We start from the raw sequence: 14673 nt of genomic DNA, 5'->3' as shown, positions 1-14673 counted from the left end.
ACCCATTCCCATGAATTTAATCGCCGTGGACGGAAAAAGGGTCGCGAATGTAATTTCGAATAATTATCCTTGGCAGCTACTTGGATTTGAGACGAAGCTTTTCCACGTGGATGAAACTTCACAGAACAGAATAAGATGGCGACGATGTTTTATTGCAAATTATATTTGCGACGTTAAATTGTTATTTCAATATTTAAAGAAGAATATACTGAAACGGTTATGAAAGTTCCAACTACAGAATTAATTATTGCATAGTCAAAGAGCTGTATCAGGAATAAAACTCCTGTTTAACAACCTGTTCCCCATTTAAGACATTAATTATGATACGTACTTAATGAATACTTAAGACCATAATATAAATACCAGCAATGAAACATAAATTAGAGCCTGTTTTGTCTAGTTTATTACAACAGCTCTGTCGCGAGCAGTACTGGGTTGATTACATTTAATTGTCTCCGTGGTTTTGTTTCCTCTTCGGACCTATTCCAGTGTTCATTGCTTTCTTTTATGGCAGAAACGAAAAAGAGGTTACAGTCGTAGTTTATTGACGTGTATAGAAGTCTCACGACATGTCAAACGCGAAATATACGGTGATGGGCGAGTAAAAAGCGTCGCGTAACGAGCTATTTTCAAATAAAAACAGCCGAGAAAATATAGAAATTGAGGAAAAATATTCCACATAAATCACACCCATCACATATTGTACAGTTATACCGTAGACTTTATTTCGCATTAAAAGAAGGCTTATTTTTATGCGATCAAAATACTGCTATGGATATTTTGTAAATAAAACACTTTCACGGACATATTACAATTGTAAGTCACTATACGTCAGCAAATGTCCGCGATATTGCCACGGTATATAGTTCACGATGTGCAGCTATAAAAAGCATCATCCAAGAAACATATGACGAGCATTTTTCGAAAAACAGAAAACCAAAAAGGCCAACGAACAACGAACGTGCGGCACGATGTCAACAATCAGGCAACGACGACGTGGTTTTTCATCCGGGTTCAAGTTCCATTTCCCGCAGCTTGCAACGTTGCAAAACAATCCCATTTCATCAGATAAAAAGAAACAACGATAAAAACGAAACGAACAAAAAAATAGAGAAGAAAGAAAGTAACAAAGGAGAAAGAGGGACGAAACAATGAGAAGCATTGTTTCAGGCTCGATCCGGTCGAAATAATGTTCGTCCATGAAGAAACGGCCACGGAAATAAACAGAAGATTGCCAAAAAATATAGCAGAGGTTTGCGGGCGTGGTTGAAATATCACGGAAAAATTTATTCACCCGGAATAATTAGAGTTTTCGCGGAGCTTTCTCAGCGATGCCAGAGGATTTTATAACGTATACCCGAGCAACGGATGTAGCATCAGCGAAATTAAAAAGGAAACCGCGATTTACAGCCACCACGTATGGACAAAACGGCGCGATTTTGTAGCTCGTAAAAGGCGAAATGTGGTAGCGCGGCTTTCCTGCCGGTCGCTTTATATCATCCTGAAATGAAGTCGGTTTAATCAGGACCACCGCCGGTAATATCGGACTTGATGGTCCCACCTTTGCCAGGAATCGCGACCAGCCCCTGGGATTTTACGGTCCTGATCCTAATTCGTTAGAACGCGAATGGTCAACCACGGGCTGACAAACTGCTTGGGAATCGTAAAACCGAGGATAATTGTCCTGTCTTCCGGTCCAGAAATGATTAAATTGCGAATCGTGTTGCTTTTGCACGTGTACTTAGTATTACGTATCAATTGTTTGCAATTCCAAAGATTTTGGATGCAGCGATAAAATTGTCATTTGATCCTTATTATAAAATAATAGTGTAGTAACTGATGGATTCTTAGAGTAAGGACAAGTGATGATGGTAGAGTTTAAAGTTTAATGTATTTTAATAAGTGATATTCGATAACAAAAGGACCGACTACAATATCGTCGCACGTCGACTCACTCTCCGTATCCGCTCAACTCGCACTCTGCTTCTCGACTGACTCTCTGGCCGTTGTAGCATTCTATTGTCTTTTGCTAGGCCCACCGCACACGTGTTCTGCAGACGCTCGTAGCCAGGGTCACGTAGGTCTTTTCGGCGAAGCTATTTATTTGAAGGACCCGGTAATGCATTGATGGAGCCGACAACGCCTCGGCTCTCGCGACATTGTCTGTAGTTAGCTCGACGTTTCTTAGGCCCTTCTCCCCGATACTACAATAATAAATACCAGTTTCACTCATCACATAGACAAAGAAGCACGAACTGTAGAAAACAATTAAAAATTAGCCTCACCTCTCGATTAATTTGTGGCAATACACCTCCGAATAAACCCAAATTCCAATATCTCGCTTTTCTCCATTTAACATTCCGTTTTTCTCCTTTTTTCGAAGCCTAAAAATGTTCTATCCACCGTCCTCGTTATCGTGACCAAACGTGTACATCATAAAAACTGCGGCGGATCGATGAATGATTACACATTGGCTGGCGGCAAGGCTACAAAGTGTAAAATGTAACCGATACAAGGGTATCAGAGACGGAGAGATTATTATCGGTTCGTCCGTATATTATCCGTGGCCGAAAAGGGTCAGCTACGTACAAAGGGATTCAATTTTACCAGGGAAATAAGGACGAAACGATAACAACGTATATCCGAGGAATAAGGGAAATACATGTCCTGTTGTGTATAGGAAATGCAGTAACGTGATCTCGCAGCGTATTTCACGTAGAAATAGCACACTAAAATAAGAAAAATAGTTCATACAAACATATTTTTGTCTTCAAACTACAACTAATTTTGCATTGTTGTAATTAACCGTTCGTGATTTTGGTGATTTTCGTATTTTTCTATCACAAAATCGCGGACAAAATTTTCTATCTCGTATATGGAGGTTTAGCACAGGCGCACTCTTAATAAAATACAAAATCGTTGTAGGTTCGTGAAAGTCTTAGATTCTTAAAATTGCAGTTGTGCTTACAAAGTGTCCACGCTCGAAAGTAATATAAGACATCGTATTTTGACGTGAATCGATATCGACAGGTTGATAATGTAAATGAAATAAATAAATAGAAAGAGCGCGGTGCACTCATAACGTGAATCTAACGCGCGAAATTTTTGAGGATATTCTGAATGCGCGCGCTACGTTTCGAAGGAAAAACGGACGAAGCAACGTCTGCGAGGTAACGTCGGCATTCAGAAGAAGACGCGCAGCATCCGGAAACGCGGCGAAGAACGGACATTTTTCTCCGCACAAAAAGTCGGATACGAGGGCAGGAAGCTGAAAAGAAAAAAGCAGAGGCGCGTAGCGTCGGAAGAAAGCGCGCCGATTTATCGAATACAACCGTGCCCCTGGAAGCTTATCCGAGTTTTATGAAGACATTTTTTTAAGTCGCTGCCGTAAAATTGTGTTTCGCTTGTAAATAAGATGCGAAATGTAAAAGTTTGGGTGAAAGATACACGAGTGTCGTCGAGATGAAGCAAAGATAAACTCGTTTAATTTGAACAAATTTTTCAGATTCTATAGGGTATCTCGAGAATGTTTAAAACCATGTTTATATAATCTAGATTTTTGTACCTAGAATAATTATACAGTAAAGCATTTCCAGGATCTGGATCATACGGAGACGTATTTAAAGTGTCCTAAAGTCTTTAAAGTGTCCTATATTAAAAGACTAGAATCTCTTAAACAAGAGGTTAACAATTTGCTGAAAATTTTAAAAATTTCGTTTAATTGTTTCCATGTAAATACTATTTTTGAAACGCAAATTTGTTTTACGTTCTCACACACTTATGGCATATAAAAAAATCATCAAATTGTGTTGAAAGGTACCTCGAATACAAACTCTTTCGGCTGGCAAGCAGAATTTTAAATCATCCAGTCGATAAATAACGAAATCAAAAGCTTCGAACTGTGTATAGCGCAGAAATTCTCATTTTCGAAAATAGTATCGAAGTCACGTGCACGCATATCGTAAAGCGAGTTGGTGACGCGAAATTCAACAATCGCCGCGGATGAAAGGGGGAGAGGTGGAAATGCAGCAGCCGCCGGAAATGCAATACGCATCGGAAGGGCGCGAAAAATGTTTCACCGAGTGATGGTCGTAAATTTTTATTAGAGGTAAAAGCGCTCGTACCGACGCACATTTGTCAACCGACGACGTCGACGTTGAACCAACCTCCAGAGCAAAGAGATTCATAGGCTATGAAATAATAAAAATCCTTTTTTGAAAATGGGGCCCTCGGATGATTTGTATACTGTCGAACGTGCTTAGTCTCGGTGCAGATATTTTCTCTCGAGAATGTTTTGGACTTGGAGCTGTGCATACTCTGACTGCTGGGATAAAAATTGTTCAAAAAAAATGAGGGAGAGATAAACATCCCAATACAATCGTTAAAATGGTTATACACTTTTGTTCATAAGTATTGGGACATTGAATGATCTGATAAGAAATAAGATATGAAATACAATTTCCATGTGATTTTTTTTTATTTTTCTTCTTTTTGTTTCTTTTTTACTGATATCTATGAAATGACAGAAACAAGTACAACCATAGTGGTAAATCTTTCACGTACTGAAAAACAAAAATCACTTTAGAATAGAACGGTGAAAATAGCGCTGATCGAATGGATGGTGGTCCGATTTGCATACGAAGATTGACGTATTTCCTGAATTTACCTGAATCCCACGAACAGTTTGTAGGGAGAAAACTGCAGTAAAATTGTAGGCTTTGAATTAAAATAAATATATTAAAATCCAGAATAATTTAATTTAAGATTCTTATCTAATAACCAACTACATCACAAAAACTATTCATCTCTCTAATATCTTATTTTCTATCGATATCCTGTGCTTCTCTATCGTACAACAAAATACGCAAATTCACGAAATCGCAAGAAGATTCCTTAGCCCGTTCAAAGGGGAGCGATTCTTCTTTTTAAGACCATCGGGAGAACAGCGAGTCGGCCGATTAGTAGCATGGCAATCGTAAAAGGGGGAAAGTGGGCCGAAGCGGATAAAGAAAACGCTCAATACAAGGCACGAAAGAAGAATAGCTCTATTCGATGCAAAAGAAACACAGACAAGCGAACAGAAAAGGCAGTGCGGTGAAACCTAAGATTCTAGCTACGCGATCGAAGCTTTTGCCCCATGAATTTTCGTAAAAGCCTTGAAATTACCCCAAGACGGAGATGAAAGGCTATTTGAATCGTCTATTCTCCGTACCTCCTAGTTCTATCCACGCGTGTTCGCTACCTTGCTCAACTGTCTGACTACGAAATGTTCACCGAGGAGGAAAGTCTTCCACCCTCGCGTCTGATAGTAAGTGTTACGAGCAGGGACGCGAACTTTTGCTCGGTCTGCTGTTCGAGAATTAGGTTCGAGAACTAGCAACCCCTGTTTCTCGTTTGTTTCGACGATTTCAAACCGAGCTTCTTCTTGTTTAATTCAGATGCCGAAAACGCCTACAATTATCGTTTTAATTGAAGGCGGTGGAGAAAAAAAATTATATACTGTTGGACGAGTACTTAAAACTGGTGACGAAAATATTCGTGATTAACATAACTTTTACTTTTACGTTCTATATCTGAAATAGATACAGATAAAACAAGAAAAATATTTTGCATAGATATATTGAAGTATAATATATGTATAAATCAGAAGATAAAATACTTTTAAATTAACACAAACCGTTGTTTAAATATTGAAAGAAATGTTAAAAAAAATTAATTTTTATGTCTCAGAAATATTAGGACACTTTATAAATCGACGTTAAAGGAAGTAAAGTGGCAATTTTTTTTATGAAAGTAAAATTTCCGATATCCTTTTTGTTCTATAGCATGTTTTAAGTCGTTTAATATGTTGGACATTTTTATCTTTTTTTTTTTTTTAGTAATCGATACTGTACTTTATTCCTCAATTAGACGAATGTGTTATATCTCTTTAATATTTATTACTGTTTCTTATTGATTCTAGAGTCCAGTTTATTTCATAGGAATGGATGTGCTTGCCTATAGAACTTGCTATCTTAAACACTATCTTCGACATAAATATTAAACTGTTTAGAACGTGTTATTGAACAAAAAAAAATATCAGAAATATTACTTTTATAAAAAAAGTGCCATTTTAGCCTTTTTAACATCGATTTATAAAGTGTCCGAATATTTTTGAGACATGAAAATTTACTTTCTTAACATTTCTTTTAACATTTAAGCAACGGTTTGTTATAAGTCTAACATTTTTTACTTTCCGACATCTGCATACTTTTTTTCGAGACCGACAGTATGAAATGTCTTTTAAAATAACCTTAAACTACATTCTCTCTGTTTGAATATCGCAATTTACATCACTGTTTCTCCAACAACCTATCCGTTTCCCGGTTTAACAATTAAAATCAGAACTACAGTCTACAGGACCGCGTTTCCCTTTAGACGGAATTAGGCGAAGTCGGATATTCCTGGAAAAAAGGTTCTCAGTGGAGTCATTGTATAATCCAAATGTATATAATTTGATATTCGATCAATTTAACGTCAAGCTGAACTTACATAAGACTCTGCATTTCAGCGTTAAACATGTTTTCGGAGTTTAGCGTTAAACTGGTGCGAGATTTCTTCGCGACGATGTGAAACGCTGTGATTGTTCTGAACGATCTCTCATTTGTTATTCCATGATCTTTGTACCAAACTGGCTGGAAAACTTCCATCCTCCTAGTGTTTTCTCGATCCATGAATTCCTCCATGTTTTATTCCAGTGAATTTACATTCTTACAAATTTGATAATTTTTCAAAAATCCAGTTTAAACATTTCTTTTGATTAAGTGCAGAATAGCAGTTTCTTTTCGTGATTGCATGATTCATGTATTTTTTTGTAATTTTTTGTCAGTTAAATACATGAAAGTTTTTTACGAAAAGTGTTTAAATATTTTCGTGAGCCACCGTAAAGCAAAGAAGAAAAAGCTTTTAGATATAGAATCATAAATATTTCAGATATGAGCGATAAATCTGCACAATTTTAAGACCTAAAAAAATGTTATAAAATATTCAACCAACTGAGGAAAATTTATATTTACTCTCGAGATCAAATAGAGAATTTAAATGGATATTTAAAATTTGTAAATTGCTTTCCTATGGAAAATAAAAAATAAAACATCATATTTTCTCCCACGCTCTTCAAATATTTTCTGATTGCGAATTATATCGCAAATCGAGTAACGAACAACACGCAGTTTTATGCCACGTGCTCTGTTTTCAATACATGCTGAACCTTTTGTACGGAAAAATTTTCGCGCGCTGACGTTTCCAGTGCATACAAAATAAGTGATAGCGTGTATCATCGATAGTACACGTGATTTGAATGAAATGTTGCACAAAAGTGACGTGGCGTTTGTTAAGCTAGCAAATATGAACGCTATATGCTCGCCAAATGACAGAAAGATGTCCAAAACCGAAATAATATCAAAAAATTTGAGAAGTTATAATTGCATCGTACGCCTGGTTACAATTTTCCAGATACGTACAATAAGTGAAAATGGAAAAATTTATCACGTAAGAAAAAATCTTTTATTAATTTTGTACATTGAGAAGTATTATAATATTAAAGACGTCGAAGATGGAGGATTATACGAGATATTATTACATCGAAATGCACAAGATAGATAGATATGTTTATTAAACGAATCTTAAACCAATTTGTGATGATTAAATTGCGAACATTAAATTACGAAATGTTTCGTATAGTTATTAAGAAATATTAATTTGCTGAAAGTTAAAAGCTAAACAAGCTAAGTGGCTTGTAAAGAATATGAATCGTTATCAAAATTGTTTATTTAATAAATTAATGATGAAAAAGGAAATGTAATTCTATTTTGAATCGTAAATTATACATTAACAAAAGATTTAATATCATTGTATTTCGTAAGCCAACATACTTACGCAACAGACTATTATTTCCAGAAGCAAATTTTTATCTCAACAATATCATAAAACCACTCGTACATGTCAGAAGAAATGTATGTAAATCTCTGAAAAAAATTAGAAAAATCCTTTAAGAGGAATTCCATTTCATTTTCGGTGCACGTACGTGCCACAAACGTTTCATACATTTTTGCAACGAGCGTTTAGAATATTTTTATTACGGTAAATCGAGTCCATCCGACATGTTGCAGCTTCCAACCACGATTTTATCCAGTTTTTCGTCCGTTGTAGAAATGTTCTTCGTGGAACTGCTCTATTTCTTCTGCTAGCCGCTCGATATTGGTCGCCTCGACGGAATATGGGAACCTACTTAAGTAAATTTCCGCATATTTTATGCAAAGCGTTATCGACGTGGACCGCAACGAGAGATCTCGTGTTTGAGCTGGTTTTTCCTGACATGCTCGTTACATCCGCTCGTACTTTTCACCATCCCTCAATCGCTCTCCCCTATCACGATCTTCCTATCTTTCGTTCTTCTCTTTTTCATTTTTTGTTTTCTACCTTCCCTTTGACGGATCGCATATAAATTTACACTTGCTCACACCGCGGAGTCTCGTTTCGCGCCTGTCTTTTTTATTTGCGTACAATTCAATTTTTCATGATAGTCGACAAAGCTACGATCAGTGGGCTAGGCGTAAAAAAGCTTCCAGCTCTATTTTGACACCGGTCGAGCGGAACTTCGACTTCCAACCGTTAATTGAATCACGCGTGTCTGTCGAAATTCTATATCCTTGCACATCTACAAAATCTACTTATTGCTCGACATTTTATTTTATCATATTGGAAATTACAATTTCATGGTCGTGATAAAAGGCAACTTTTCAAACAGAGAAATACTAAAATAACTGGAATAATCGATCGTTTATAAAACTTTATTAAAATAAACTCCGTTTCAGCGGTGAGAAAAAATATAAATAAATATTTGTCGGATTATCACTTGGAGTAAGGTTGAGGGCGTTAGATGCGTCTTCGTGGGAATTAGCTATGGATGCGGTACAACACAGGTGTAGTTTATTGCAATAATGGGGTTGTTACAATCTTGACAGTTAATCGCGGCGATTAGGCACTCGCGAAGCTAGTGACAATGGCCTCAGGTTCGATAACGAATCCACGGTCAACGGAATGACGAATGCGATGTGATACACGTATGACTCCATGTACAAGTAAACTTATCTGTATGAACTCAAAAAAAAAATCCAAGTGGAGCTGCCCTTATATATTTCTCTCCCCACCTCTCGGGTCAATCTTTGTTTTTAAGGAGAGCCATATAATCATTCCATACCTCTTCAGGTACACGTCCCTCCCATGACCGTGGCTACGTCCAGTGACCCGCTATGTCACTTCGAGCCCAAACTCATCGTCATAAAATCGGATTAGAACATTAAAACTATTTCTTATTTTTTTTATTACTTAAGTGTAGCTATAGTAAAAGTCTGGATTAGGGTATTAGGGTTTTTCTCAACATTCCAGACGGGAAGTCTCGATGTCCTTTCATCTCCGACATATTTAATATAGTAACTATACTTTCTTTCAAAATATTTTTTAATTTATCAAAGTAGACGTTACAGTTGTCGATAACTACAATGCATACAGTAAAATGAATCTCAATTTTGTAATGCCAATTTCAATTATTGGAATAATGTCTATACCTGCTGTATTAATCCTATACTATGGAACTTCGTGAAACTATTTAAAAAAAGAAGGAACAGTAAAATTTTTTTCCATTGAATAGGTTGGTATAATAGAAAAGCAAACCCGTGTTCTTTTTCTTCCACTATTTGCATAATATCCGAGTTTGGTTACTATCGATTTTCACTTAGGAAACTATATTACAGAAGCTTTTTGTGGCGATGAAATAACGGGAATCGAGTTGTTCAGAGAAAACATTTTTCTAGTGCTTGATTAAACCAAAACGTAATGTGATTTGTGTTCAAATTCAATACAACTTCATTTATAAATACAAAATCGTGCTATCAAATATTTTCTTTCCTCAAAATGTACCGCTGAAAAGCGATCTTATTACACAATATAATATCTCGTTTTACTTTCTTTCCGAAGAAATCTATTCCTCTGGACTTCCACTTATTTAGAAATCGATTGAAAACTCGACTCGAGCCTGGCTCCTTGTGTCCCTGTTAATCGTCCAACTAAAAATCGAACTAACGATATTACCATTCAGCGTCAAAACGTAAAGCCCGGGAAAAATGCCCGTCGCGCAATAACGTCTCGCAGCCACGTTGATCTCGTTAACCCCGTTTTTAACGGGTGTCGCCGTCCGTGCCGGTGCTAAGATTGCAGCCGCGGTTATGGACCGTGCCTGGTGTCTATAGGGATAAATGGTAAGGAAAGGCAAGAGGGAAAGGCAAACGATGGCTAAAGAATAACGAAACAGCGAGGAGAGGGAGAGAGTGTAGCGCGAAACTGTCAGAAGGTTACGGGTGGATTGCTCGTAAAAAGCATGCGATTTTACGAGCACTTGCGCTAAACGACAAAATGCAGTTCTACGGGCGAGCACCCCGCGAGACGTTGTTAAGAAGGTGCTTCGTCTCGAATGAAAGCCGTTCACGTGGTTGCGCGCGAACCCACCGAGCACCGGCGGCAACAACGCAAGAAAACACTCCGGCTTGGAATTACATTGTTCGCCGCCGCTGCACTTTTCCATTGCCGTAATTTATTGTAATGAGTTATGACATACATGGCTAGGTGCATGCGCCGCGTCGCCGTTATACTTGGAGCAACCGGGACAAATATGCGCCGCTACGAGAATGAGAACGAGGACGATGACGAAGAGACGTTATTTATCGCGCCGTAGATCGCCGTAAAATTTGTGCAAAAACGATGCAAGATATGGTTTTACTTCTGCTTTGTTTCTTGTTTTGTGAGAAAGTTTGACTATTTGATAGAAAGTTGGCTACTTCGTGGCCTGGATATACAGACGCGAAGAAATGGGCTGATCTTTGATGAGATCTTCGAGGATTGTCGAGGATGTGTAAAATAGCTTATGGTACATATATAATAGATTTTATTGCGTGTTTGGTTTTTTGCGATCTGGGAGAGAGGCTAACATGAGCGAAGCTTTGAAACAGACAAGCACCACGTTGCGGTATTATCGCAAAATTCAATACGTAAAAATTTCAAAATCTTCAAGAAACGTTCACACTCTTGCTGCTCATAAATAATTCTTTTCAAATAATATAGAACGTCAAGAAAAATTATGAACTGCTTTCGAACAAACTATAAACTGATTAAACGATAGCCATTCCTCAGAAAATTTTCAACGGAATAAGTATCGGAAGTGTGCACAAAATCCGTATAAGTCCGATCACATGTCGTTGCAGTGAATTCTTGAAAAATATACTATGGTTCATCTGTGAATCATTGTTAAAGAATGTTGCTTTGTGGAGAGATATCGATACTTTAATTAATGCCGCAGAGTCTTGTTAACCAACGAGAAATTCGCGTCATGAGGGTTGTGGGAGTAAGGATTTTTCCGAGTTTATGGTAATTCGACCACCAATCGTGTTTTGTGCCAAAGACGTGCTGAGATAACAATTAGCCTAGCCAAAGAGAGATTACGAATGAAAAACTCAATGAGACAATGGCAGTAAAACGAATTCGAAGAAGAAACGAGCAGGATTGTCTTTAGTCTGTCTGGACACTTGGGAATCTTTTGAAACATTATGACATTTCTGATACCAGAAATTATTGCTGATTTGCCAATATATATATACATTCATGGATCAATACTACTTATCAATTGTGTACTACAAAATTGTAAGATAATTATACAATTTAGTGACTTTTCTCAGTTTTGATTGTTTGACATCGGTGTTTCTCTTTTCAGCTTAATTCACTTATTGTTTGATTCGTTTAGAATGCCTAATGGAAATAATGGAAATATAATTTGTTATAAAGCTAATATACCTTTAATTATAGTAATAAATGCTATATTTTAATTATAAACGTTGGTGCGCAATTAATTTTATGATTTCATATAATTAAAATAGAAATATCATTTAGCTTTGTAAAGAGAATATTTAAAAAATGATGGTTACTCTTGTTACAAATGACTTGCACATGCTTGGACGTATTGTCAGATTAAATATTGATATGAACTGCTTGAAATCACAATACGTACTTTGTGTGTCAGATCGAAATATTGGATATTGTGGAAATTGAAATTGTTTCATTAAACGACATTTATGACAAATGAAATGTTATAACAAACGACTACACGTACTATATGGTAACATATTATGTTACAGAAATATCCATATAATATCTTTCAATTGCATACCTGTTCCATATTTTATGTTTGTAAAAAAGAATTATTTTTTTATAATATTGAAAAATCGGAACCGTATATAATACTTATTTTTACTAATATTTCTACTAATTTATAATACGGTATATATATAATATTATATAATTCCACATATAATATCCCACATTTAGAATATAATCTTTTAAAATTATCAAAGATTTGTATTTATATTATTATCTAGAAAAGAATAAGTATCCGTATACATATGTAAGTATTTTGTAAGGAAGAATGAATCGAAAATACAGAATAAAATTTTTTCTGAAGATGTTTCGAATAAAATTTGATTCAGAAACATATGAATTTTTTCGAGATTGGTACTTCAGAATATGAAACACGCATGAAACATGCGAAAATACAATAAGTCAGAAACGTGGAATAAAATTTGTTCATTTAAAGTCTGTTCAAATAAATCAAGTTCTACTATATATTGCGTCAAACATGATATTACAAATTTAGAAAAAATGTCCTTTTTTATTGGAAGTGATATGTTTGAAATTTAAAAGAATTACCTCCGCGTTCATCGTCAGGCAACAATGAACAAAACCATGCGGACGAAACGCATTAATACTAAACACCAATATTAAATTAATACTAAACACAACTAATACTAAACAAAAACAGCAATGTCTTCATAATTATTTACACACATCACTTCTATTCATTTCAGCCAGAGCTTGAAGCGCGAAACTTGGAAGCTTTCATGCAAGATATTGCAAATGTCGTTTACGTTCCTTAGTTGTACAATTTTTTCATTAAAGTATATTATTTGCTACAAAGTGTCGATTTAACATCTATATAGTAAAATAAGATGTTTAAATAACATCTACTAAGTGTACTGTTATAATGATAAATAGAAGTATTAACCTAAGTGTAGTGCAGTTATAAGTGAATGGAAGACTTGAAGTCGACGTCATCGAAATTTGGACGAAAACGATGGGTCTAACGTTGCAAACGTACTGGGCATTCTGCCGAAAACGAGAGATAAGGGAGATAAAGGCCGTTTAAAGGAAGGATCGCAATAGTGTGGTCTCTTGCGTTCTCGGCAACATTAGGTTTCAGCTTGTGAATTCGCCTGTTTTCTTGTATTCCCAGGTGTCCTGTTCTACGCTTTTCCGCAAAATCAGCAGCTTAACGACAACTATCGTGGCGAGCATGGTACAGCGTGTACTTGAAACATTTTCTCCAAAAAGTTAAGTATCTACGATATTGAAATCTTTCAATGCATATGTATAATGTCAGAGACGAGTGAAACGTTCTCAGTTGTATCATTGAATTTGAAGTACTGTTAGAATATTGTTGCATAAAGAAACTTTAACAGTATATGTAAAAAACTTTATCAGAGCAAATCTAATTCACAGAAAATCCAAAGCGTTCGACAACGTTTATCGCTTTCACCAACAGAATTACAAAATTAATTTTCGACCATAAGCCTCCGTGCATCATGGTATGCAAACAGGTCCTGTTACGTTATTCGAAGTCTCCTTAATTCGCTAGCGCTGACTCCTGATTTACCTGTTTCATAGCGATGCGATGCGACGATTTCCGTTTCACATACGTGAAGTTGCACTCCAGGGGATTCAGCGTGGACCCTTTCAGACGGTATCCCTTCTTGTCGGAGGTCATCTCACTGTGTCCCACAAGATGGAAAAACTTAGATTATCGCATTTATCTTCCAAGACTCCTCGCTGCCTTTCTCCCGTTTCTCGTTCTCCTCGCTTTCCCAAAGCTCGCCTTTCGTCTTCGACTCGCATTCACTGTCGTATTTTCAACGATTTTACGAGGTTCTTCCGGTTCATTTCTCCTATCCGTCCCCTTATTTCACCAGCGTCAAATATTGTCTTTCGCCGTCCTTTCCTTTCCTTCTTCAAAGGACCTTCTGTTCCCTGACCTCTTCCACTTCTTCGGCAAATTTTTCCTTTCGGTTTCCGAGTGTTCTTTGTATTTGTTATGCTTGAAATACGAGTTCACTTGGCTTATTGGATTACATAAACTTCGATAAGTTTATTAATCGTGGTTTCTAAAAGTGTGTTAGAAATTTATTGCCTTGTTGATAAAATAAGCCAAATATTGGATGAATGAAAAAGTCCTGTCACTTTTATGTAATAAACACGTAACAATTATTTTTAATATCTTATTTCTTTTACTTCTTCCAAAAGACAGTGTTCCGCCTCTTTTTTAATGTTTTAGATGCTAACATTTATTTGAGAATAATACCTAAGTACTTCAGGCAAGCTTTACATAACTCATGTCTTGTAAAACAGAGCGAATAATGTGTTTCACCAAAGATATATCGCAGTGTAAGCATCCTACAAGTCATATAATGTTCCTCATTGTACTTTGAAATATGAAACAAATTTCCTCTCTACTGGTTTAAAAAAACAACCAGCTTA

This window comes from Bombus bifarius, unplaced genomic scaffold (genome assembly GCF_011952205.1).
Source record: "Bombus bifarius isolate JDL3187 unplaced genomic scaffold, Bbif_JDL3187 scf7180000008208, whole genome shotgun sequence".
Taxonomy (NCBI): Eukaryota; Metazoa; Arthropoda; class Insecta; order Hymenoptera; family Apidae; genus Bombus; species Bombus bifarius.
Note: the sequence above shows the minus strand (reverse complement) of the source record.